The 26311-nt window shown below is 37.0% G+C and overlaps 1 protein-coding gene across 2 annotated transcripts in view; it reads right to left on the bottom strand.

Annotated features, from left to right (window-relative positions):
- The window catches only part of ptgir (prostaglandin I2 receptor), an 89736-nt gene that overhangs the window by 42380 nt on the left and 21045 nt on the right, over nucleotides 1-26311 (bottom strand). The window lies entirely within an intron of this gene.

The following is a 26311-nucleotide window of genomic DNA, read 5'->3' as shown; positions in this document are numbered from 1 at the left end:
CAGCCTGAATCAATTCATCCATGCAACGCTATTCATTTCACAAGAGTACTCGTGTTATCATGTTCTGTGATGCATTAAAAACCAATGATATCTGTGATGAATCCATCATTAGCATCAAACTCAGTCCATCAGTCTCCCAAATAGCCAAAACGACAATCAAAAGTTTCCTGTGGAATGTTGAGACTCCTAAATATAAGCCAGCCTCGTTGGAAATACGTGACTGAGCTTACATCTCTTCAAAACCTGAAATACATTATAGTTTTACTGCATTGTTCAGAGGACGTGCAGAAGAAGGTGTCATAACTTAAATCCAGCCAATAGTTTTATTATCAAAATCTGGTGCTTAAGCATACCTATTTTACCTTTTTTTTACCTGGCTATGAGTTTTTTTGTCAATATTCGTAAAAGAAATATAATCTATATGGACATGCAAATATATTTGTTTAATCAGGCACGTTGTTAAGGTGTTTTTAAGTCTTTATAAAGGATTGTGCAAAGAACCACACAAAAAGAAGGATATATTTGTTGATATTCTGCCCCAAAATCATAATTTTCAGGAAAACAAAATAAAAGCTGATGTTTTACAGCATGGTTGTCAAATCCAGTTCCTGATGGGCCGCAGCTCTGCACAGTTTAGTTCTAACCCTGCTTCAACACACTTAATTGTAGGTTTCAAACAAGCCTGAAGGACTCAATTAGTTTGATCAGGTGTGCCTAATTAGAGTTGGAACTAAACAGTGCAGAGCTCCGGCCCTCCAGAAACTGAATTTGACATGTGTGTTTTACAAACTCACAGAGTTCATTGGTGCTACAGTATAAACTACAGTGAAACATATGTGTACATATGTTTTTTTTTATTCAGAGGCAGTCATCAACTGTCATGACAACATCAGTGACATCAAGCAGAGAAATGTTTTTATAGTTCTGAGATCTACTGGAAGAGGTATTTGCTTGTTCGCACCACAGGAAGTCAGGACAGGAATGTTTTTAGTTTTAGAATTTTATTGAGGAGGAGGGGACTAAACTAGGTCCTGCTTCAGAGTAGGACGTAACCTAACACAATAGTAACAACCAGTGACGTCAGTGTATGCTGACTGGGTGAATACATCTCAGGATTTGAGGGAAGGATTGAATGAAAAAATGCAAGGACAGAGGAATTTAATAAGGTGAAGCTATACACTCACCGGCCACTTTATTAGGTACACCTGTCCAACTGCTCATTAGCGTAAATTTATAATCAGCCAATCACATGGCAGCAACTCAATGCATTTAGGCATGTAGACATGGTCAAGGCGATCTGCTGCAGTTTAAACCGAGCATCAGAATAGGAAAAAAGGTGATTTAAGTGACACTGAATGTGGCTTGGTTATTAGTGCCAGACTGGCTGGTCTGAGTATTTTAGAAACTGTTGATCTACTGGGATTTTCACGCACAACCATCTCTATGTTTTATGGAGAATGGTCCTAAAAAGAGAAAATATCCATTGAGCAGCAATTCTGTGAACACAAATTCCTTGTTGATGCCAGAGGTCAGAGGAGAATGGCCAGCTGATAGAAAGGCAACAGTAACTCAAATAACTGAGGCTACAGTTGACACATTGTTCACCAAAATTTGACATTAAAAGATTGTAAAAACTGCTGACCATGTCTATCCTGATGACCACAGTATACCCATCTTCTGATGGCTACTTTTAGCAGGATAACGCACCATGTCATTAAGCGCAAATCATTTTAGACTGGCTCAATCCAATAGAGAACCTTTGGGTGTGATAGAACAGGAGATTCATTTAATGGATGTGTAGCCATCAAATCTGCAGCAACTGAGTGATGCTATCATCTCAGTATGGACCAAAATCTCTGAGGAATATTTCCAGGACCTTGTTGAATCTACGCCTTGAAGGATTAAGACCGATCTGAAGGCAAAAGAGAGTTCAACCCGCTACTAGTAAGTTATACCTAATAACAATACTCAGGTAGGCTGTGACATTGACATGATGCTCAATTGGCGCTAATGAGCCCAAAGTGTGCCAAGAAAATATCCCCCACACCATTACACCACCATCAGCCTGAACCGTTGATAAAAGGGAGGATGGATCCATGCTTTTATGTTGTTGACACCAGATCAACAGGTAAATTCTGACCCTACCATCCCGAATGCTGCAGCAGAAATCGAGACCCATCAGTCCAGGCAATGTTTTCCAATCTTCTATTGTCCAATCTTGGTGAGCCTGTGCGAATTGTAGCCTCAGTTCTTAACTGACAGGAGTGGCACCTGGTGTGGTTTTCTGCTGCTGTAGCCTATCTGCCTCAAGGTTGGATATGTTGTGCATTATAGATGCTCTTCTGCACACCTCCGTTGTAACAAGGGGTTATTTGAGTTACTGTTGCCGCTGGAACCAGTCTGGCCATTCTCCTCTGACTTCTATCATCAATAAGGCATTTGTGCCCACAGTACTGCCGCTCATTGGATATTTTCTTTTTTCGAACCATTCTCTATAAACTCTAAAGATGGTTGTGTGTGCGTGAAAATCTCAGTAGATCAGCAGTTTTTGAAATACTCAGATCAGCCCATCTGAGACCAAGAACCATGCCACGTTTAAAATCACTTAAATCACTTTTCTTCCCCATTCTGATGCTAGGTTTGAACTGCAGCAGATCGCCTTAAACATGTCTACATGCCTAAATGCATTGAGTTGCTGTCACGTGATTGGCTGATTAGAAATTTATGGTAACGAGCAGTTGGACAGGTTGGACAGGTGTGAAAATGTAAATTGGCCGGTTAGTGTTTATGTAATGTAGTGTCTAATGTTCTGTTTTCTTTTGCAAACAAAGCATTATTGTTTTGATGGACATAGAATTTAAAACATACCGACAAAAAAATTAAATCATAGTGCTGATAAACTGCATAGTGTCTCGAGATAAACTAATTAAAATAGCAGCAATAAGCTAAAAACTGCTAAGAGAAAGGTAAAAGTGTCCTGTAAAAAAAAAAAAAAGTGTCCTGAAGTTTAAAAAAACTGCAAAGTATATCGCTAATTAGAACTGTAAATATATTTTACTTCTAAACAAAAAACAAAAAATGCTTTTGGCACAAGTATATTAGGCCCCTTAGTAGTTTCTATTGAAAGTATGTTATTTAAAACATACTTTTAAATTAAATTAAATTAAATTAAATTAAATTAAATTAAATTAAATTAAATTAAATTAAATTAAATTAAATTAAATTAAATTAAATTAAATTAAATTAAATTAAATTAAAAGGGCAATAAACGGTATAGGTGAACTGAATAATCTAAATTGGCTGTAGTGTAAGTGTGTGAATGAGTGTGTATGGATGTTTCCCAATACTGTGTTGCAGCTGGAAGGGTATCCGTTGTTTAAAACATTTGCTGGATAAGTTAGTGGTTCATTCCGTTGTGGCCACCCCTTATGAATAAAGAGACTAAGCCGAAGGAAAATGAATGAAAAACAAAATAAAATAAAAATAAACCTTGAAAGGATTTACTATATCAGTTTGCCAATTAAATCTAGACCTTTTCCCAAAGGAGGCATTTTCTTCATATCAGCTTTCCCACAATGGTTTCAATCAATATATTTTCTTACTGGTCTATATATCTACGACCCTATTTCAGGCCTGGCTGAATATCTATGATTCATGAACATGCAAGATAACATGGGTTTTATATGACCATCATTGGTGTGTACAGACTAGTTAATATAATTTGATATCCATTCCTCAATAAGCTTCAGAGGTCACTGCATCGAGTCTCAAGTATCAATGTTCTTCACTTTCTCCAGTCCTGCTCCTCTGGAGACTCCAAGTTTATCCCGCTATTGATCACAGTATCGATCATTCCTTCCATGGTGCCCATTACTTTCTTCAGCTCAGATAATAAAAAGACAAGCACACTTCAGAGAAGGTTTAAGAGTTGTAATTAGCAAACGTTGGGCTTTCAGTCCCAGGTTTTCCATCACTTTAAATGCATAAACAACATGCGTTCGGGAACGATAAAACAAAAGGAATGCAAACCACAGCAAAATCATGTTCTGCTGTCGTTACGAGTTAAGATTAACCTTAGACTAGTGTGGCATTACCACACAAGAAAGAGGATGTAAAAGAAAATGCTGAGAAGTATTTTTGAGGATGCCAAAGCAGATATGTGAAGCTTTAAAATAATTAATAATTATAGTTAAAATATGTGTAATAATCAAGCTAAACTCGTAATCTTTTTGACACACATTTTATCATTTAGATACAACACACCATTAACCCTTTTAGATCAATGTTTTTGTTGACCTTAAAGAAATACACCTGGTTCAATAGGAATTAAGCTCAATCAATACTATTTCGACATGAAGCTGATTACCATTAAATCGATAAATAAGTTTCACTTAGCCATGTTAGATATGTTTCAGTCCACACAATCTGCATACCAGCAGCCTAACCTTAATGCACAGCGATGCTATTTTTAAAGGTGTGTTCACAATTTGTAGGTTTAGTTTTGATTGAAACAAGGAGAAAGTGCTCTGATAATGTAGCTACTTTGAATAAATGTAAATGATGCCATCTGAACTTTGTGCAACCATTAGGCGGGATGGAGGCAGATGAGTCCTAAAAATAATATATTTGCAAAATTAAACTCATACATTCACAGCACAATTCACATTTACAAAATCCAATTCGTAAATTTAAAAAAAACATTATCTGCTCTATTTTGACAGTCCAAAGTGCAAAGCAATCATCAATCCTACAATTACCCACAATCATCTCTAGGGTTTACAGAGAATGGTCCAAAAAAGAGAAAATATCCAGTGAGCGGCAGTTCTGTGGGTGCAAATGCTTTGTTGATACTAGAGGTCAGAGGAGAATGGTCAGACTGGTTCCAGCTGATAAAAAGTCAGCAGTAACTCAAATAACCACTTGTTATAACCGAGATATGCAGAAGAGCATCTCTGAATCCATAACATGTCGAACCTTGAGGCAGAAGGGCTACAGCAGCAGAAGACCACACCAGGTGCCAGTCCTGTCAGCTAAGAACAAGAAACTGATGCTATAATTCGCACAGGCTCACGACAATTGGACAACAGAAGATTGAAAAACGTTGCGTAGTCTGATGAGTTTCTGCTGCTACATTCTGATGGTAGGGTCAAAATTCGGCATCAACAACATGAAAGCTAGATCTATCCAGCCTTGTATCAGCGCTTCAGGCTGGTGGTGGTGGTGTAACTGTGTGGAGGATATTTTCTTGGCACACTTTGTGCTCATTAGGATCAACTGAGCATCATGTCAATGTCACAGCCTAACTGAGTATTGTTTCTGACTACGTCCATCCCATTATGACCACAGTGTTTCCATCTTCTTATGGCTACTTCCAGCAGGATAACGCGCCGTGTCATAAAGCGCGAATCATCTCAAACTGGTTTCTTGAACATGACAGTGAGTTCACTGTACTCAAATGGCCTCCACAATCACTAGAGCTCAATCCAATACAGCAACTTTGGGATGTGGTGTGTAAGGTTTGAAACTTACGCTGCTATTCTGAACCAATAGTCGGAAACAGAAAGCAGTTGAAGGATAGCGTGTTTAAATCCATTATTTATCTGACTCCATTGTAATTAATCTGACTCCATTAAAGTTGTTATCATCATTGATAAAGAGAAAGAATCTCTACGTCTTCAAGCAGGCAAAGTTGTTTATTAAGTTACATGTTTAAATATACAGACATTAGAATGAAACAAACTAACATACTGTATAAAGAAATTAGCTGTAACATATGCACTGCTGAGCAACAAAGACAGTGAAACTGCCTTTGTTAGCATATGAGGCTACGCACCAGTGTGTGGGAGATGCAGAGTAAAAGTCATTCTCCCAGATCAACAGTTACCTTTCTTTCTTATACCCTGAGCAAAGCATTGTCAAACATGAGTAAAAACCAACCCCCAAAACCAGCTGAACATGAGAGCAAAGTTGAAGAGATGAAGTGAGGGAGAAGTACATTAACATACTCTCCTCAGGCCATGACCCAACAATAGTAAATATATTGTAGATTGAAATACAATTAATCAATGTCTCTGTTGATTTCATCACTACAACACTGAAGTCATAAACTGTCAAATGACACCAAACATGACAAAGTTATCTGAAGGAAGAACACAAGTAGATGAATTGTGTATGGTGAAGAGCACATGGTTACTGTAAGCAAATGGCAGAAATGTGTATCGGAGCTGTGAGGAACTCTGCCTCACCAGGAGGACCCATCCCATGCTTGGAGTGTCTCAGTAGTCCTTCATTAGCATAGAAGGAAATATATGTCATATTTTCTCAGCTTACAGGTGGAACAGGAGATTTGCATCATGGATGTGCAGCCGACAAATCTGCAGCAACTGCGTGATGCTATCATGTCAATATAGACCAAAATCTTTGAGGAATATTTCCAGGACCTTGTTGAATCTATGCCATGAATGATTAAGGCAGTTCTTAAGGCAAAAGCGAGTCCAACCCAGTACTAGTAAGGTGTACCTAATAAAGTGATCAGTAGTGTATATTATGTTCATAGATCATCCATCTGTAAACATTACCTATAGTTTTCTAAAATAATAACTTTTTAAAATGATGACTTAATTTAACAGTTTCTTCTTCTTAGTGTCAGTATATTGCACACTCTCATGTGTTAGTCGCTCAGTTGCTCTGCTGTCATATTACTTCAGATGTGCCTGTGCTTTTGGGTATACATCAGGGCACATTGCTCATGAACATGCGCAATATACTGACACTGAGGGGATGAAACGCTTGAATAAAGTCATTATTTTTGTTTTATGTGCCCATAGATGTAATCTATTAGCTTAATAAGAGACAAACAAATGTGTCAGAGATTTAAAATTACATGAGTGTAACTAATAACAATTTAGCATATGTTTTACAAAGTGGATGCCCCTCCAACCCCAATTTCCACTCCATATATACAGTTTAATGTTTATCCCCCCTTTGCATTGTTTTTTCTTTTTTTTTTAAAGATTTCCCATATGATGTTTAACATAGCAAAGACATTTTCACAGTATGTCTGATCAAATTTCTTCTTTTGGAGAAAGATTTATTTGGTTTAATTCGGCTAGAATAGAAGCACTTTTAATTTTTTTAAAGGTTCAGGACACCCTGGAGAACTTTGTTTTTATATTAACAGATTTTTGTGTGTTGAGCATCAGTTAAGACAATATTGGCACCTGTCAGCTTTAATTGTGGGGAAAACTGGATAATTTTGAGCTTTTGTCAGCTAATTTCAGCTTCCGGGTTTAAAATGATTTTTGGGGCGGGATCAAAATCGGCGACGTAGCGCAGTACTGCAAGTGCAATGATGACACGTCGGTTTCTCATTATTATTCATAGCGGAGTTTTCTTATCCTATGAGAAGAGCCGGCTACTTAATTATTCATGAGAGCACGTGCTTTCCGAAGGCAGACCTGCCAGTTTCAAGCAAGCTGTGAGACACAGACCAACGGCACGCAGTAGCCGTTCATGAAGGCTCGTATGTGTTTGTTTCCATGATCCATGGGGTTTGTTGCATGTTTTTTTGTTTGTTTCTATGATCCATGGGGTTTGTTGCATGTTTTTTCCCCGCGATCCTGTCAGGGCCGATCATGCAGCAAAGCTGTGTGTGTGCTGCAAGCATTTTTGTCGGGAGAGCAGTGCGAGAATTGAAGAATGGCGGACGTTGACTTTTATCAGGAGTTCGTTCACATTTAGACACATCGCCGTGCTGCTGTGTTTGACTTAATCCTCTTTATTAACAGCAGGGCTAATGGTTAAAATAGACAAGTCAGGAGACCTGCTGCACTGAGTCTGCATTCAAGATCTATAATTTAGACACGGGGATCGAGGGAGAATCCTCATTTATAGTGTTTACATAAACACACTTATCTTTATAATGATATAAATTGTGGTTATGTGTATATGAAATTACGAATAACAAATGTAACAGGGCATTAAATTGCTGTTTATTTCTTTGCATTTGAACTTTGTGAACTAAAAACTCATGCGTCTCCTCACGGTTTGTGTCTCAGTTTGTGAGCTAACTGTCAACAACAGTTATTCGCTCCCCTTCTCCCCTGCTGGCCACGCCCACTCCTGCCCTATGCTCGCGAAGCTCCACGCCCATTAATCATGCATCTTTTGAAAAAATTCTGAAGCAGACTTTAACCGAAAGAGGGGGGGTTTCATGGCCCTTTAAGAACCATTTTAAGGTCAAAATTATTAGCTCCTTTAAACTTTTTTTATTTCCGACTGTCGATAGAACAAACCATCATTATACAATACCTTCCCTAATTACCTTAAACTGCCTAGTTACCCTAATTAACCTAGTTAGGCCTTTAAATGTCACTTTAAGCTGTACAGAAGTGTCTTGGAAAAAAATCTTGTAAAATGTTATTTTTCTGTCATCATGACAAAGATAAAATAAATCAGTTATTAGAAATGAGTTATTAAAACTATAATGTTTAGAAATGTGTTGATAAAATCTTTAGTCCGTTACACAGAAATTGGGGAAGAAAATAAACAGGGGGCTATTAATTCAGGGGGGCTAATAATTCTGACCTCAACTGTATATATTTTGTGCTAATCAACATTATGCCTTGGGTGCTGCCAGTTTAACTGCTGCCAAAACCAAGACTATTTCTTTAAGGTCAACATGACATTAAAATCAATTTGGTTTACCTCCCTTTTGTTTTTTAAGTCTTACTGTAATTTATATGATTTTTAAAAATAATAAATCCATTCAATTTATTATTTCAAGATATCAGACAGTAAGTTTAATGATAAGCCCACCAGCGTCATACCCAAAAACCTTCATAACAATACGCTTGTTATGAGCGGACCCACATTCTGAGCGGCTGTATCTGTAAACAGTTCAAGAAAGACAGATGTGGCCGAACATTTAATAAAATCAAAGTAGATTCTTTTCTCATAAAAGGAAGGGAAATTAAAATAACTCTGTGTGCTGAGATCTACTATTATTTCAGCCAGAACCAAAGTTTGGGGCCTCTTAAAACTCACTGGAAGAAGGTCAAAGAAAGCTCAAGCAAACAGAGTCTGTTTAACTTTGTGACACACAATAAGACTAATGACAGTAACGCAATAAGACTGATGACTACAAAGGGGAAAAAATAAAAACAAATATGAGCTCAAACCTTGAAACAGGTGACAGATTACAGTTAGAAGTGCTGAAATACGATGAGAGGCGAATGCAATTCAAGGCTAACGTCTACTGTATCTTTATTAAGCAAACACTTACAGTACTTCTCAGAGCAATAAATGAAGTTCAGATGACAGATTGATAAAAGGCATCAAGTCATTTCCTGCATTGCGTGCTGCGCTAGATAACACTGACTTTGGCAAATGGTCAATGCCAACTAGGTAACTGTTCAAAGCACAATTTTTTTGACCTTTTGCACTTTTATAAAATACTAAACTCTCTAAAAATCCACTCATCATTGTGTAAGAAGTGATATTAATGTAATTTGGATATGTTAATATGATTTAACAATATTACAAAACAAATGAATAAGTAAATAATAAAACGTTTTTTTTTTTAAAAGGGCCTACATGTGCAGGACCGCAACCTATGGAAATAATGCACATTAAACAATACTGTCTTGTAGTAAACTATTTTTTTTTTCTTTCCTAATAATTCAAAAACAGTCGGTTAAAAAAAAAAAAAAAAACGTGCAAAAAAATGTGGTAAAATATATTTAATACATAAAATCAAGTAGCTTTTGAAATGTGGGAGGTGACTTACTATATATAAATATATATATCTAGTTGAAGTCAGAATTATTAGCCCCCCTTTAAATGTTTTATTCTTTTTTAAATATTTTCCAAATAATGTTTAACAAAGCAAGGAATTTTCACAGTATGTCTGATAATATTTTTTCTTTTGGAGAAAGTGTTGTTTGTTTCATTTTGGCTAGAATAAAAGCAGTTTTTAATTTTTTAAAACCCATTTTAAAGTCAAAATGATTTTTTTTTAATTTTTTTATTTTTTTATGCAAGAAACATCTCATGGATGCATTTGGGACACATCATCAGTGATGTATCCTGGGATCATTGAGTGTTTCGGGTCTCTCAACATCATACACTCTCACCCAGGTGACCCAGCCGGGGTTGATCAAGTCCCGACTTGTGTCCCAACAGCAGTCCACGGATCTGCCCTCTTAATCCACAGCCACCTTGTGGCCTTCTCTGCGGCTTCGCTTGCGGATCGAATGGCCCTTTTCATCGCCACGCCTGTAATGCCCAAACGACTGAGGACTTTGCAAAGTGAACGCCCTGCAAAGCCTCTGCATCCAATTTCTATGGGCTCATAGTAAGTTCTCCAGCCTCTCTCCCTGCACTCCTCTACTAATTCCTGGTACTTAGCGCGCTTCCTCTCATTTGCTTCTTCAATACGCTCTTCCCACGGCACTATAAGCTCCAGAATAATTAGCTGTCTTGAAGCTTCTGAGATAGCTATAATGTCTGGACGGAGACGTGTTGCAGCGATGTGATGAGGAAACCTCAGCTGTTTTCCCAGGTCGACCTCCAGCTGCCAGTCCGAGGCTTTGTGGAGGAGGCCTGTTGTTAATTGTGGGAGGGCCCGGGGTTTTTTATTAGCCCCTTTAAGCTATTTATATATTTTTTTCAATTGTCTGCTGAACAAACCATCGTTATACAATAACTTGCCTAATTACCCTAACCTGCCTAGTTAACCTAATTAATCTAGTTAAGCCTTTAAATGTCACTTTAAGTCAGTGGTCACCAAACCTTTTACTGGAGGGCCGGTGTCCTGCAGATTTTAGCTCCAACCCTAATCAAACACACCTGAACGAGCTAATCAAGGTCTTACTAGGTGTACTTGAGTCATCCAGGCAGATGTGTTGAGGCAAGTTGGAGCTAAACCCTGCAGGGACACCGGCCCTCCAGGACCGAGATTGGTGACCCCTACTTTAAGCTGTATAGAAGTGTCTTGAAAAATATTTAATCAAATATAATTTACTGTCATCATAGCAAAGATGAAATAAATCAGTTATTAGAAATGAGTAATTAAAACTGATATGATTAGAAATGTGCTGAAAAAATCTCTCTGTTAAACAGAAATTGGGAAAAAAATAATAAACAGGGGGCTAATAATTAAGAGGTGGATAATAATTCTGACTTCAACTGTATAAAGGTATAAATTAGATATAATTTCCTGAGGAGTTGATGAACTCACATAGCTGGGTGCACCTCTGAAAGCATCTAGTGGTGTCAGTTATGGCTCCAAATGAATCAACGCTGTTTTTCAGCTGCATAAAGCACATAAATACAGCTATTCTCTCAATAAAATCATGTTAGGCATCTAGCAAAGAAGCTAGAGTCAATGAATGAAGGAATGAAGCGAGTATAATAAAAATGTTCACATGTCTATTTACGAGTGAATAGCGCAATTTATCCAAGTGTGCCGCATATGGTGTGAACACAGCATGAGAATTGAAGAGTTTGGTTGCACAACGTGATAAACGCCATTTTATGACATTTGGATTGATTAGATTGGAGTAATGTTGGTCTGTGTCATGCCGATAAACTATTAGATAAAGATGTAGCCTTCAACTTCACAAAAATGTACAAAAACCTTACAAAAGTGGACTAAGATTAAAAAGTCTCTGCTGATGTCAAGAAGAAGGCCAGTGGTTGCAGTGAAATACTGCCTTTTTTCCTGCGCTCCATCACAAGATACCTGTCTGCAAGGCTACATTTCAAAGTGTCCTTTTGTAAGTTTATTCTTTAAATAATTTCTTTGAATACCGAATTGGAGGATGATCACTTGCGCCAATACAGTGAAATAATTCAATAAATATGATGGGGCGAGGCGATCTTGTGTCGTGGACTCTGCAAAAGAGGCAAGAACTGTGACACCGCGGCTAAGCCCACTCTGATCATAGGTTTGGTTTTCAGCAGCGGTGTGGAGCCTCCACTCTTTCTGTAACAAGCTACAAGTCGTCTAACTAACTTAACCTTACTTGTCAAACAAAACATTGACATTTACTAGCTTTTCTTAATGGTATTACAGTAGTAGAATATAGCCTAAGGTGGATATATAGCGTTTTGCAAAAATAAATAAATAAATAAATAAATAAATAAATAAATAAATAAATAAATAAATAAATAAATAAATAAATAAATAAATAAATAAATAAATAAAATAAAATAAATAAACAGTGCATGTTCTGCCCAAAACTATTAACTCAGAATCTTGTTGTTATTAATCAATCTTTGTATATATTATTCTAAATATTTATGATGGATTGTTTTTTTTAACTAATTTAAGATGTTTTACAATGTTAAGATAAATATGTTGCATTTTGGCTTTTTTTTTACTTATTTATGAACTATTTATGGACATAAAGTTAAATAAAAAAATATCCTGGATTTGAAAATATTGTGTTCCTGGTCTTTACTAAACTCAAGTGATAGTTTAATGTATAAAAATTAAGAATGAACTTGACTGTTGATGTCTTAAATAATAATGTCAAATAACCAACATTTCTCAAAATGGATATATCTCGTTTTGCAACAAAACTCTTGAATTATACTCTCATTCCAGCGTAATGATCAAGTGAAGTTGATGCCATACCATGACTGCAGCACGCACAATGTCATTATGCATGTAACTACCAAACAGTCTTTAAGCTTCAAAGTGGAAAATTATTGAAACTCTTTTTTTTTTTGAGATGCTATTGGTCTAATCTGATTCAATAATTTATGCTAAGCTAGGCTAAAAGCGCTCCCACCAGACCCAGAGATCAGCTGATTAGATTCAACTCTAGGGGAGATGTTTAACAAAACAATCCAGTTGTCATGACATTACATTTATGTATTAACATGTATTTATTCCTTAGTATTTAGTAGATTGTTTTATTTAACTCTAGGGCAGTTATAAAATTTGCCTACTTAAAAACAAAAACCCCGTCCTTTAAGACTACATTTTAGGGTCTTACATTTTAGAAGTGTGAACCAGACTTTACTATCTCCTAAAATATATGCTGCTGAAAATGAAATTTCACGTATGCGGTTTAACAAGCTCTATATTTAACAATATAATTCCTTGAAATGTGGCCATATACAAATGTTCCTTGTCTGGTGCTAAATCTAAAGTTACATAAAGTGCATCTTTTCTGGTATTGTGGCATTAGTTCCTTCCTCCTTTATCTTCTTCTGTATAGAAAGTCTCAAACAGGAAATGTCCAGCTGTACTGCCCTTAATAGAGACGTGCTTCAGCGTTTAATGTTACAAGGCTTATATATGACATTAGGGTTGGGTGCAATGGAAAGAAATTCACAATGGTGTGGTTATGTAAACTATTTGCTCTGGATAAAGTATCTAGTGTTTATTTCCAGGTGACAAACAGAGCATCTCGTGAGACAAAGGGAATACCATTAGTGTCATCTGTCAGCTTTTCATATACTGCAGAGACTGTGTGCTGAAGAGCAATAAATGGACGCTCACAACAAAAATGAACAAAATTAGAAAGGAAAAAGTGAGGGAGCTTTACAGGACTGTATATTTGAAGGGGTAATTCACACAATAATTAGAATTCACTGTTAATTTAAACTTACCTACTTAATACCTAATACTTTGACCTTTTCTTGAGCATTATAGGAAATAGGAAGACGATGCAAATAACTCAAATGATTCCAAATAAAACAAATGACTCCCTGAGTGATGGTTACTATTTGCTAGGACTGCAAAATGTATTGTTTTAGCATTGACATCGCAATATGCGCATTTGCAAAAGTTAAATCGCAAGATATGCAATGTTGAATCTGAACTACAGTTGTATAAACATATAATGATTATGTAATGCATATAGCCATAAACACTTTTGTTAACCTTTCTGTCCCTTTGCTGTATTAGAAATAGCAGGGGAGATTCACTTATTACTCCAGGGGCGAATAATATTAGTTTCGGGGTTAACTCCCTTCTCCTTTCGTTGCAGCCGGTGAATGAACGAGGACACATGTAACTTGGTCCAATTATTTATTACTATCCGTTTGGTACAACTAAATCAGACCATAAAAAAGGGAACATCAGTGAACAACTGTCTCATTACGAAAAACTGCTTCTCTCTCCCTCTCTCCCTCCGCTTCACACACACAAACACAAACTGCAGCCCCGCCCCTTAAAGGACTCACACATTTTACAACTCTTTACAATATGTATCATTCTGAAGGTTTTGTACAATAGATTCTTGAATTTTCACGTTAAAAGGTAATAATCTATTATACAGTGTATCCAGAACGTATTCACAGGCCTTCCCTTTTACAGCCTTATTCCAAAATGGATTAAATTGACTTATTTCCTCATAATTCTACACACAATACCCCATAATGACGATGTGCAAAAAGATTTTATGAAGTTGTTGCAAATTTATTAAAAATAAAAAACCTAAAAAATCACATGTACAGAAGTATTCTCGCCTTTTCTCAATACTTGCTCAATGCACATTTAGCAGCAATTATAGCCTCAAGTCTTTCTGAATATGATGCCACAAGCTTGGCACACCTGTCTTTTCCTTTCCTCTTTGCAGTATCTCTCAAGCTTTATCAGGTTGGATGGGAAGCGATGATGTACAGCCATTTTCAGATCTCTTCAGAGATGTTCAATAGGATTTAGGTCTGGGCTCAGGCTGGGCCTCTCAATGACATTCACAGAGTTGCTGTGAAACCACTCCATTGATATTTTGGCAGTGTGCTTTGGGTCATTGTCCTGCTGGACGATAAACTGTCGCCCCGGTCTAAGGTAAAGAGCACTCTGAAGCAGCTTCTCATTCAGGATGTTTCTGTACATTGCTGCATTCATCTTTCCCTCTATCCTGACTAGTCTTTCAGTTCCTGCTGCTGAAAAACATCCCCACAGCATCATGTTGCACCACCATGCTTCACTGTAGGGATGGTATTAGCCTGGTGATGAGGGGTGCCTCTCCATACGTAACGCCTGGCATCCACTCCAAAGGGTTCAATTTTAGTCTCATCAGACCAAAGAATTTTGTTATGATTTGAGAGTCCTTCAGATGCCTTTTGGCAAATTCCAGGCAGGGAGTAGCTTTCGTTTGGCCACTCTCCCATACAGTCCTAATTGGTGGATTTCTGCACAGATGGTTATCCTTCTGTAAGGTTACCCCTTCTCCAAAGAAGAATGCTGGAGCTCAGACAGAGTGACCATCAGATTATTGACCCTGACTAAAGCCCTTGATCACTTAGCTTAGATGGCTGGTCAGCTCTAGAAAGAGTCCTTGTGGTTCCAAATATCTTCCTCTTATGGATGATGGAGGGCACTGTGCTCATTAGAACTTTCAGAGCAGCAAAAAATTTTTTTTCTGTAACCTCCCTCAGCCTTGTGCCTTGAGAGAATCTTGTCTCAGAGGTCTACAGACAATTCTTTCGTCTTCATGCTTGGTTTGTGCTTTGACATGCTAAACATCTCAAGAACGATCAGTGGAAACAAAATGTATCTGAGCTCAATTAGGAGCTTCTCAGCAAAGGGTGTGAATACTAGAATTGCACGATATATCGGCATGATATATCGGCCGATAAATGCTATTTTTAAGATGGCGTTATCAATCAAATGTCTAAATTAGGCCGATATCTTTAAGCCGATAAATTACGTAATTGTACAAACTGCCTGCCTCATGCATGCGTGGGCAGAACTTGTTCAGACTTGTCCAGTGAACTATAATAGAGTTTTCCTTATGTTTATTCCTTCAAAGTCCATTCTTTCCTCATGTGGCATTACTGTACGTTAACAACTCAGTAAGTAACCATGTTCCTTATCATTGTATATATGTTTGATTGAGTGCCATTGTGTATTTTGCTTTAAATCGTCAAAAAATATTAAATGTGTAAACATAACAGCAGCGATGCACACGTACTAAACAACTCGTTGGGTTGTTTGTAATCTAATATGATTATTTGTTATTATCAACACCTTGCTTGCTATGTGTTGTTGATGTAAGATTGTATTCAGTTTGATCGGAATAGTCATTTTGATTATGACGAGTACGCGTAAGGGCTGTCGCCGCACACACACACACACACATACACACACACACACACACACACACACACTTATTTGACAGCCTTCACAGCAGCACAGGGGAGAGGTGCACCTGTCACCGAATCCAGCATAGGGGCCCTCAACTCGCCGCACATTCTGTCTTTATATTATGCACTGTGTTTGTCACAAAGTCATCTGTCTCCGAGGGCAAATCTGCGCCCGCAGTTGAGTGAAACTCACAGCGGTTTATCATTAACTTTTCATCGATCATTTTTCCTGCAATTGACAGCAAGAACGAATGCAGAAGTACTGTCTAATTGACAAGCAGCACCCACTTATGTTCAAAAGAATCTAAAATGCCAAATAGGATGAATCTATGCCACATTTTCTGAAGTAATACATCTGTATTCAGCTGTTCGCTTGTACGTTGTCTCTGAACTGTCAAAACACCTTTAAAAAAGGCTTTTTCGGACATGACATATTTGTACATGTGTACATTACTGTAGCACATTTTATTCAAGAACATTTGAGCTGGTTTCAGTCCTTAGATCTTTCATTTTCATTTTATTTAAAATATATTTAACTTGCTTGTTGATTAATTCCCAATTTGTTATTTAACCTATTATTTTTATGCAACAGTGAAGTTGCATGTTAATTTGCTATGAAGAAAAGGAAATAATAATTTTTTTGCATGCTGATTTACTTGAAATCGTGAATATAGGTCTATATAATAACCTTGAAATTTTGAAATTATAGCTTTTTTTGCTTTGAGTATAGACTATTCAGTTCATCAGAGCAGTTCAATCTTTTATGAAGTTTGCGTTATAAAAATATAACATATATATATATCAGCTATCTGCCTCCAAGTCTGAAGAGTTATCGGTTATCGATATCAGGCAAAAAAATCCATCGGTGCAGCCCAAGTGAATACTTCTGTACATGTGATTTTTCAGGTCTTTTATTTTTTAATTAATTTGCAACAATTTAAAAATATATATTTTTTCACATTGTCATTATGGGGTATTGTGTGTAGAAATTTGAGGAAATAAATGAATTTAATCCATTTGGAATAAGGTTGTAACATAAACAAATGTGGAAAAAGTGAAGCGCTATGAATACTTTCTGGATGCACTGTATCTACACTATTAAATGTCCTATTAGGTAAATGTTCAGTAATAAACTTTGACAACGGTGAGATAGAATGTAAATGCCATTGGCTATAAATTTATTTGTGAATTTGTAAATATATATTGAAATAACCAAGATTATTGAGGTCATCTCCAAGTATTGCATGATTAGTCAATATTGATTATTGTAACTGGCCTACCTACTATGTAAATTATTTTTGCAAAAATAAAAACGTAAAAGTGTTCGTAAACATTTGACTGTGCCCCTAAAACAGCTTAGAATCCCGCACTACATTTACTGTACAATCAGTTTTAAACTTGTTGAAGAAAAACTGGGCTAGTCTAATCCAGTCTTCCAAGGTTGGCAAGTTTGTAACGTGCCTCTAAATTAAAAGCCAACACTGACAAAGTGGTTAAATAACACATCAACTGCATTTGGGATTACTCTAAAATAATAGCCTTTGTTGCGAAATACCGGTTTCAGCTCCCCCGCAGCACACACACCCAGTGAACTCCACACACAAGTCCAAAACGACAACTAAACCTGACCTACAGCTCTCTGAATGGGCTGAAGTAGGTAAATATGTGCTGGTTTTCCCCACACATGGCTGATTCTTAAAACGCAGACTTCTTGTTTAGTCAATCAGGCGAATAAAGTATTTGCATGTGTTAGCAGTAGGCAACTGAAAGGCTAAATATTTGGTTTCTTACAGAGATCCTGAATTTTTGACTGTAAACAACTGTGAATAATTTGCCACCAAATTGCAAAGCCTAAATGATGAAGCAGAATCATTTGTTTTAATAGCTATTACAGTTAAAGTGTGGCTTTTTACAACCCACCACAGATGACTGAAATAATGGCAAAGGCAGTGAAAGAGTTAAAAAACATTCACATGGACAGGGATTTGTTGAAACAAGGACACCAGATATACATTTCAGTGGGTTGTTGATTTATAGCGAAGCTCAATTTTTTTGCAAATTTATGCAAATCAGCAGTGAAATAATGCAACGACTACCAGTCCAACCAGAAGCCAAAAAAACAGCAAAGTGAGTCACTGATAGATTAGAAAAGTGGGTTTTGAAAGCAGAAGGCTAATAAATGTGGTTTTATGCTGATGGTTAGTCTTAAAGGGCACCTATTTTACTCATTTTGAAGACTTAAGATAAGTCTTTTGCCCCTCCAGAATGAGTCTGTAAAGTTTCCGCTCAAAACACCCATCAGATTATTTATTACAGCTTTCAGAATATTGGAATTTATTGCTCTGAACACATTGTAGCTGTTTTTGTTGCTTGTGCCTTTAATACTAGTTCTCCCCACGCACTGTTCCCACGTGCCTATCAGAGTGTGTCTTAATCTCAGGCTGCGGCAGATATACAGCACAGTGACAGACATGAAGGAAGCAGATCTCACGTTATGTTTGTGAGAAATACTACAGTTAGAACTTTCCCAATAATTATTTGATGTATTGGTTGGGAAGTTGCAACAATGAGTCACACACAATGTTGTTACAAAGTTCATGCATGAGATGGTAAGTAATGAAGTACAAATACATTGTTACTGTACCTAAGTAGGTTTTTCTGGTATTAGTACTTTACTCCACGATTTATTTTTTGACTGCTTTTTTACTTTTACATTTTTATACCTGTCAACCTTCCCATTTTTCCAGGGATTCTCCAGTATTTTACAATTCTATCCCGCAATCATCCCGTAAAGCTATTTTCCCATTTTTCTCCTGTATTTTTATACTTCTATGAAGGGTGGCAATAAACATCAAAGAACTGATCTTGCCTATACGCAAACTATACTGCCAACCAGGGGATGCCCCTTGCTCTCATATGTGAATCTGTTCTGTGCTTTAATTTTATTTAGGCATGAAAACACTTTGAAATAAATATCTGCGGGATTCCCTTTATTTCCATTACAGATGTCGTTGCCCCTCTTATGCAATCCTAAAAAAAAACAGTCAGTTTACGTAGCGGTGCATGACTCAGTCACACTTCATAGTGATAAATAGATGCTGTTTCCCAAATGGATTCTGTACACGCGTTTTGAAGTCAGTTTTGGGTGCATGTTTGAACAGACATATACTACTACTACTACTACTACTTATATTAATAATAATAATAATAATAATAATAATAATAACATCTAAACATGCCAATCAGTGGGTTTTCTTTTAAACACAACAAAGTTAAATAAGCATAAACTGTTAGGAAAGCAATCGAATGCTTTCATTATAGATTTGTGCATTTTTAAATCGACACCTCTGTTAATTATGTAATCTAATGAAAAATCTAAATGAGAGATTTATTCGCTGCTCTTTAATCAGAATGTTTTAATTATACAGGGAAGACAAGTTTAATGAGATTTGATTACTTAATTTTATTTCTTTATAATAGCTATTCTTTGAAAAGGCTAAAATGGAATTTATTGAGAGGGTGCTCGCTGCAGAGCCATTTGAGCAGAGCTGAGCTCCAGCGAGGGGGAGCATGAGCTCTCGCTCTGCCTCCTGTAAGCTGTTTTAATGCGTACACCAACCCCACCCCTAACCCTACCCCCAGTGACATCACTCGTAGAAGAAGTGCAAAAAAGGTGGAGCTCAAGCTCAAGCTCCCCCTCGCTGGAGCTCAGCTCACCCAAATGGCTCTGCAGCGAGCACCACTTGAATTTATTTGCAGCTTTTTGTAATGTATGCTATTGATTCTATCCTTTGTTAATAATAATTAAATGATTTTACTGAATGTTTTAAATGTGTGTTTACAATAAAACCACTCCAGATGATTTATTTTCACATCCCATTGTTGGCAGGTATGCATTTTTACAAAGATATCTGCACTTTCTTCTCCTTACATATTTTAATCAAGCTTGTTACTTACATTTTATTGTGTTTTGTGCCGCAAGTTGTATTGTTTCTTGTCAATGCATAATTTGAACGCCTTTTTGATTCAAACTATTTTTTTTATCATTGCAGGCCTGTACACTGCAGTGCACAGCTTTTTCAACCTCTGATCATGCACCGTATGTCATTTAGCTAACCAGGCAAAGACAACTTGGATGAGACAGAGACAGCGGTGTAAACATGACTGATGTCATGTTAATGTGGGTAATAAGATACATTTTGGTCGATCGGATCTCAGGTAAGCAAGAGACCAATTTCTGTTCAAATGTTGCATTTAGGTTAAAAAAAAGTATTTTGTCTACTTTTGATCATGGTGTACTGTACTTCACTGATCTTTCAATCTTATACCATGAACAAAACACATCATGTCTATTTTTGTCGACATTTATACAGTTAGTAGGCTACTAAATCAATGAAATACCTAAAGAACTCATCCTTGAGATTTATTTCCTTTGTTTCCAATGAGTTTATAGCTCCTAATTTATACTGTTGTCTAGTTTTAACTTGTATTATATACACTGTAGTCAGGGTGCGAATTATACATTAAATATTAGGGGGTCAGTTTTCAGTAGCTTACATAATAAATATGCATGCTTCAATAAACCAAATTCATACATTTATTTCTGTTAGCCTTTATCTCATTAGATAATCAAACTTATTTAAGTTTTCAGTGTGTTGAGGGATAATAAGCTCATTCTGTCCTATACTGTAACCTCTTATTTCAACAGACACAAGGCTATAACACCTTTTCCATAGTCAAATTGAAAGCCTTCAAAGGGTACCTACTTTAACCCTTTTTCTAGATTTAAGATAAGTCTTTTATGTCTCCAGAATGTGTCTGTAAAGTTTAGCTCAAATACTCATCAGATTACTTATTATACCTTTGTGTTTATTAGAAATTTGAGCTGCTTTGACTTTGCAGCTGTTTTTGTTGCCTGGGCCTTTAATGGAAATGAGCTGGTTCTCCCCGCCCACCATTCCCATGTGTGTGTCAGACATCGGTTACTATTGCTATGATGGGTGAAGCTTCTCCTGCTGCGTGTCACTCATAAGCAGCACAGTGAAAGACAGGAATGAAGCAGATCTCCCTTACTACAGTAAGAACTTTAGCAATGCTTATTTGATATATTTGTTGTGGAGTTAATTTAAGCCTTTTCTTCAACAGTGAGCTAAACAAAATGTCATTTTAAAGTTTGAGCACGTGTTAATATCCACTGCTCTATGGACATCCGTTATGTTAATGTACAAAATAAGCCTGTTTTAAGTCCATGAACTGGGAAGTTACTTTTATAATTTAGGGTTGGGTAATGCCAACCAATTTGGCATCGTATGATGTCTAACGTGAAACATCGCATTGGACAATGGCATCGTTATCATAGGCATCTGTGAATTAATTATGAATAATTTATTAATTCATAATAAATTAATTATGTTTGGCCTACTGTTTTAACTACCTGACCCGCATGGTCTTTATTTTCCCATAACCAAATCATAAATAAATAAAAGTTACACACAAATTACCACTTGTAAATTACCCTCTCCGCGGGACTCTGGCATGAATAGGCAGAGTGATCTGTGTCGTTGTAATGGCGTCCACAAACTTGGTTGGTAAAAAATGTGCAGAACCAACAGGAACCAACCAACCAACTGAGTATCTGAAGTACAAACATGAAAGCGGAAGATTGAAGCAGTGTACTAACGCTGTCACATTACCTGATAGATTTAAAAGACCGAAAATTCATTAGATAGAGAAAAGATTAATTAAATATCACGTTTAACAACTGTAGTTGTTAAGACATGATCCAGTGATACATTCTCGATGAACTGTCTAGACGTACACTGCACAAAGCAGGAGCTAAGCAGGAGCTGGAGCTCAGATGGGTGCATGACGGTGTGTGTGTGTGTGTGTGTGTGGTCATGTGATGTGCTTTTTTAGCAAGTGGCACTGGTATAGTGTGGACATAGGGTTGTGCTAGATGAAACGCCAGTGTGGATGTGGATCGTTTTCATTCTAAAATACCATTTTAAACTTAGCTGTATCAGTGTAAACGGGGCCTAAACGTGTGTTTTTCATGAGTGGGGTTTGCAAAAGGGGGCTGAGGCACGTTGCCAGCTCAGCATCGTGACATCTATTGGCTATGGCGATGGCATCATCTATCGACCCATGCCTAATTGTACTGACACTTTGCGGCTGTGATGATAAATTACAAATCGAATTTGCTGTCTTTATTACAAACATGCACTGTTTTAGAAATATTTTAAACTTGTAAAACTCATTCTTGAGGCGCTGCTGATCACAAAGATCTAAATAGATCCTTTAATCCTTGTTGCTTTGCGCACGTCCTGTCTTGTTGATATTATTTTATCATACAATACGCGACTGACAATCAATTTAATGGGCGGGGAAACCACACTACTACATCACGTTGTGGTGGGCCTTAAAAATGGCAGGGATTTCAATCCTATTTTAACGTCAAGAAATTAAAAAAAAGAGACTTACTGTGTTTAATTCACTCCAGTAAGTTAAAATTTAATATTCTATTTTATATTTTATAATATAATATATAATAGGGCGACGCAGTGGCGCAGTGGGTAGCACGTTCGCCTCACAGCAAGAAGGTCGCTGGGTCGCTGGTTCGATCCTCGGCTCAGTTGGTGTTTTTGTGTGGAGTTTGCATGTTCTCCCTGCGTTCGCGTGGGTTTCCTCCGGGTGCTCCGGTTTCCCCCACAGTCCAAAGACATGTGGTACAGGTGAATTGGGTAGGCTAAATTGTCCGTAGTGTATGAGTGTGTGTGCGTATGTGTGGATGTTTCCCAGAGATGGGTTGCGGCTGGAAGGGCATCCGCTGCGTAAAAACTTGCTGGATAAGTTGGCGGTTCATTCCGCTGTGGCGACCCCAGATTAATAAAGGGACTAAGCCGACAAGAAAATGAATGAATGAATAATATTAAATATATATATTTTTTGAATTTATGTGTATAATTAAAAATATCTAAAAAGCACAATAGAAAAAAAGATGAACTGAATTGAAAAAGATCAATAGACTTACTGCAAAGAAAATAAAACTCCAATTCCTACCAAGAAAGTGACCAACATTATTCATATTTGAACTTGTAGGCAAGTGCCAATTTGTTTATGGCTTTCTGTTTCGATTTCCACTTTGTTTCCAAGAGTAAACAATGAGTAACATTAATCACATTCAAAATATTAAGCAGCAAACACTATTGTTTATGGTCTGTTGTTTTGATTTTCTCTTTGTGAATAAAGAATTGAAGAAATGCACCAAATACACCAATTAAATGCAGCGTAAGGAAAGAACAAACTAGTTATTGTATACTGCTATTAGTTTTTTGTTGCTGTGTGAGGATGTGCATCAGGGCCCTAAAGATGAGAATCTTATGAAAAAACAGTTGACAATATAAGAGGATCAGAAGTAATTGCTGAAAAACTGAAACAAGTCTCACCCCTAATCCTGATCCTCAGCCTAAGAAAATAGAAACTTAGATCTAAACTACTGTATAGAGCAGAAGTCTTAAATCCATACCTGCCTACCTTTGTTTCTGAATATTTGGGAGTTTTTCAGAAGAAATAACAAAACAGGTGGGTGGCGGGAGATGCGTCTGAAATACAGGAGACTTCCAGGAAAAATGGGAGTGTTGGCAGATATGCTTAAAACAGTTTTAGCACCATCCCAAACACCATTCAAACACTGCATGTTTTGGAGCAAGTTGGAACTAAAATAGGCAAGACACCAGGGTTCCAGGTGCTAGATTAAAGAACTGTGAATGTATAAATGATGTTGTATAGATTTGTGTAGACATCATCAAAGATGTGGACCTGAACACACCCGGGTCTCTGGTAGGACCTCAGGTTTCCATTGTCATGGTTTTCAACCTCAGGTTTCATGGAGGGTCAGTAATTTTGGATCTAGTTTTCACCCTGCTACAACATCTGCAGTTTTCAAATAAGCCTAAGGGACTTGATGGATCAGGTTCATTTACAGTAATTACAGAGTGCCTATTACGGATTTTAAAGGGCTCATATTATGGTTTTGGAAGTCCAAAACAACAGGCTAAAATGCACGCAAGGACAAACAACCATTTTATTATGCATGTATTTTACCTAATTATTCTAACAACTACCAAATGATGTGCTTAGTTATTTATTTTTGTCAAAAATCCTTTCTTTGCTTGATGCTAATTTGTGGTGGTTGGTCTGATGACCCAGTCTGTCATGGTTGGTTCTGCTGCAGAGATGGGCAAACTGGGTCCAGAAATTTTCTACTAATCAAACACACATTAACGTGCTACTCAGTGTCTTCAAGCTTACTAAAAATGCTATAGTATAGACTAATTTTATGCGGCCGCCATTAAAAAAGCGAAATCGAGATTGCAGTGGGAAGAAACAAGGAACTATCACCTGAGTCACACAGGAATGTTGTGTACCTGGTTGTATATCTTATTAGTGAAGAGAAATCGACACAATTTTATCATTTCACCAGGTTCTGATTGACCCAAAGGTCCGGTCTGAATAGTAAGTGAAAATAAAAAATGATATTAGACCTGATTTTCAGCTAAGTTAAGGGAAATGGCACTGGTTTGCTAACGTTTTCTTTCCCAAACACATGTTTTAGATGCCATTTATCATACTCAAGTTTAATGAACTGATTCTTTTAATATATTAGACTTGTTACAATATTGAATTTTGTCACTGAAATGTATAAAAACCGCCAATTTCTAACTAACTTGAATGCAACACTGCTGATTTGCCATAGTGTTCACCGGTGCTCAACAGAAATAACTGTGATTGGCCGTGGAGATCATCAGTTCACTGCAGTTCACCGATGTTTAACAAGTGCAAACTCTTGACTGATCTGACCAGCTTTAAATCGCTCAAGTGTTCATGCATCTGTGCTTGCAATCAGTGAAGAGCAGTGAACTGATGACCTTCCCGGCCAATCACAATCTTTTCTGTTGAGCACTGATGAATACTATGGCAAATCAGCTGTGCTAAAGAACGCGGTCAGCGGCGTTTAAATGTTAGCTAAATGGAAGCTTTTAAAACTTCAGTACAACACTATTACAGACAACACAAGGGTGCGGTACAGAGGACTGCATTGTTTTATCGCTCACTGGGATATATACTGTAGGCTGAAGTAAGGAGGGAAGCCCCCACTCTGTTTGCTTTGTGCCATGAGCTGAAACCTAGGAGGACACTGTTTAAGAGATTGTGATGTAGTTTGATGCCTTATTTGCTTTTAATTGTTTAAATGAAACATAACTGAATGATATTTAAATGATGTTTACACCATATCTGCATTTTAAAATCAACAGCTGTAGGTTTGTAGTCCACAGCATGTTGCTGCAATGTTTACCACGCTGATCCACCGCAGCCTCGCTTTCGGGTTTTAAAATGGTGGCCGCGTAAAATAAGCGTATTGACAGGTGTGGTTGATAATGGTTGAAGCTAAGCTCTGCAGAACACCGGTCCTCCACGACCAAGTTTGTCTATCCCTGGTCTACTGTGTGCAGCACATGTTGCAAACAGAATACCTATCCACATTATTGGATTACACCTCAAGTGTTGAAACAAGTAACCACTGTACAGTATATACTGTATGTGAGCCCAATGCAGGAATGTAATGATAAAGCCCTGCAGTTTGAAGATCACGAAATGGCTAAAGATCCATTTCAAAAGAAACTTGTTAAAACAACTCTGAGTATATATTTCATTTTAAAAGTCAGACACTTTATACACTGTACACTTTTAGATTTGAAACTTAACTGGATGTTTTCATTCACTTAGAACTGCAACAAACTGCATGAAGAGACTTTTTTATCCATAATAGGAAGACTTCAAGAACAAACATGAACTGTGACAGGGTAATATACTGACTGTACTGTTTTTATATATTTAATTTTAGTGTCTTTCTTGAGATAAAATATGGAAAATACACACAAATTGTTAAAAAAGGTCTCAGAACAAAATTATTACTTTAAGTTTGAGCTCTTTTTTGGAAACTGTTTTTTCTGAAATAATGCATTGCTATGTAATGCAAGGCCTATTTCAGCCTTTACATTAAGAAAGTCATACCTTTTTTTCTCAATACATGTCATCCCATACTGCCTCAATAATATTAGCGTCTGTACTCTGTGGAGTCTGTACCCACCATTTCATGATTGTCAATGTTTTTCATCAGTTATAAATTCCCCAATTGTGATTT

This window comes from Danio rerio, chromosome 15 (assembly GCF_049306965.1).
Source record: "Danio rerio strain Tuebingen ecotype United States chromosome 15, GRCz12tu, whole genome shotgun sequence".
NCBI classification, from domain to species: domain Eukaryota; kingdom Metazoa; phylum Chordata; class Actinopteri; order Cypriniformes; family Danionidae; genus Danio; species Danio rerio.
This window is presented reverse-complemented; position numbering and strand designations above follow the sequence as displayed.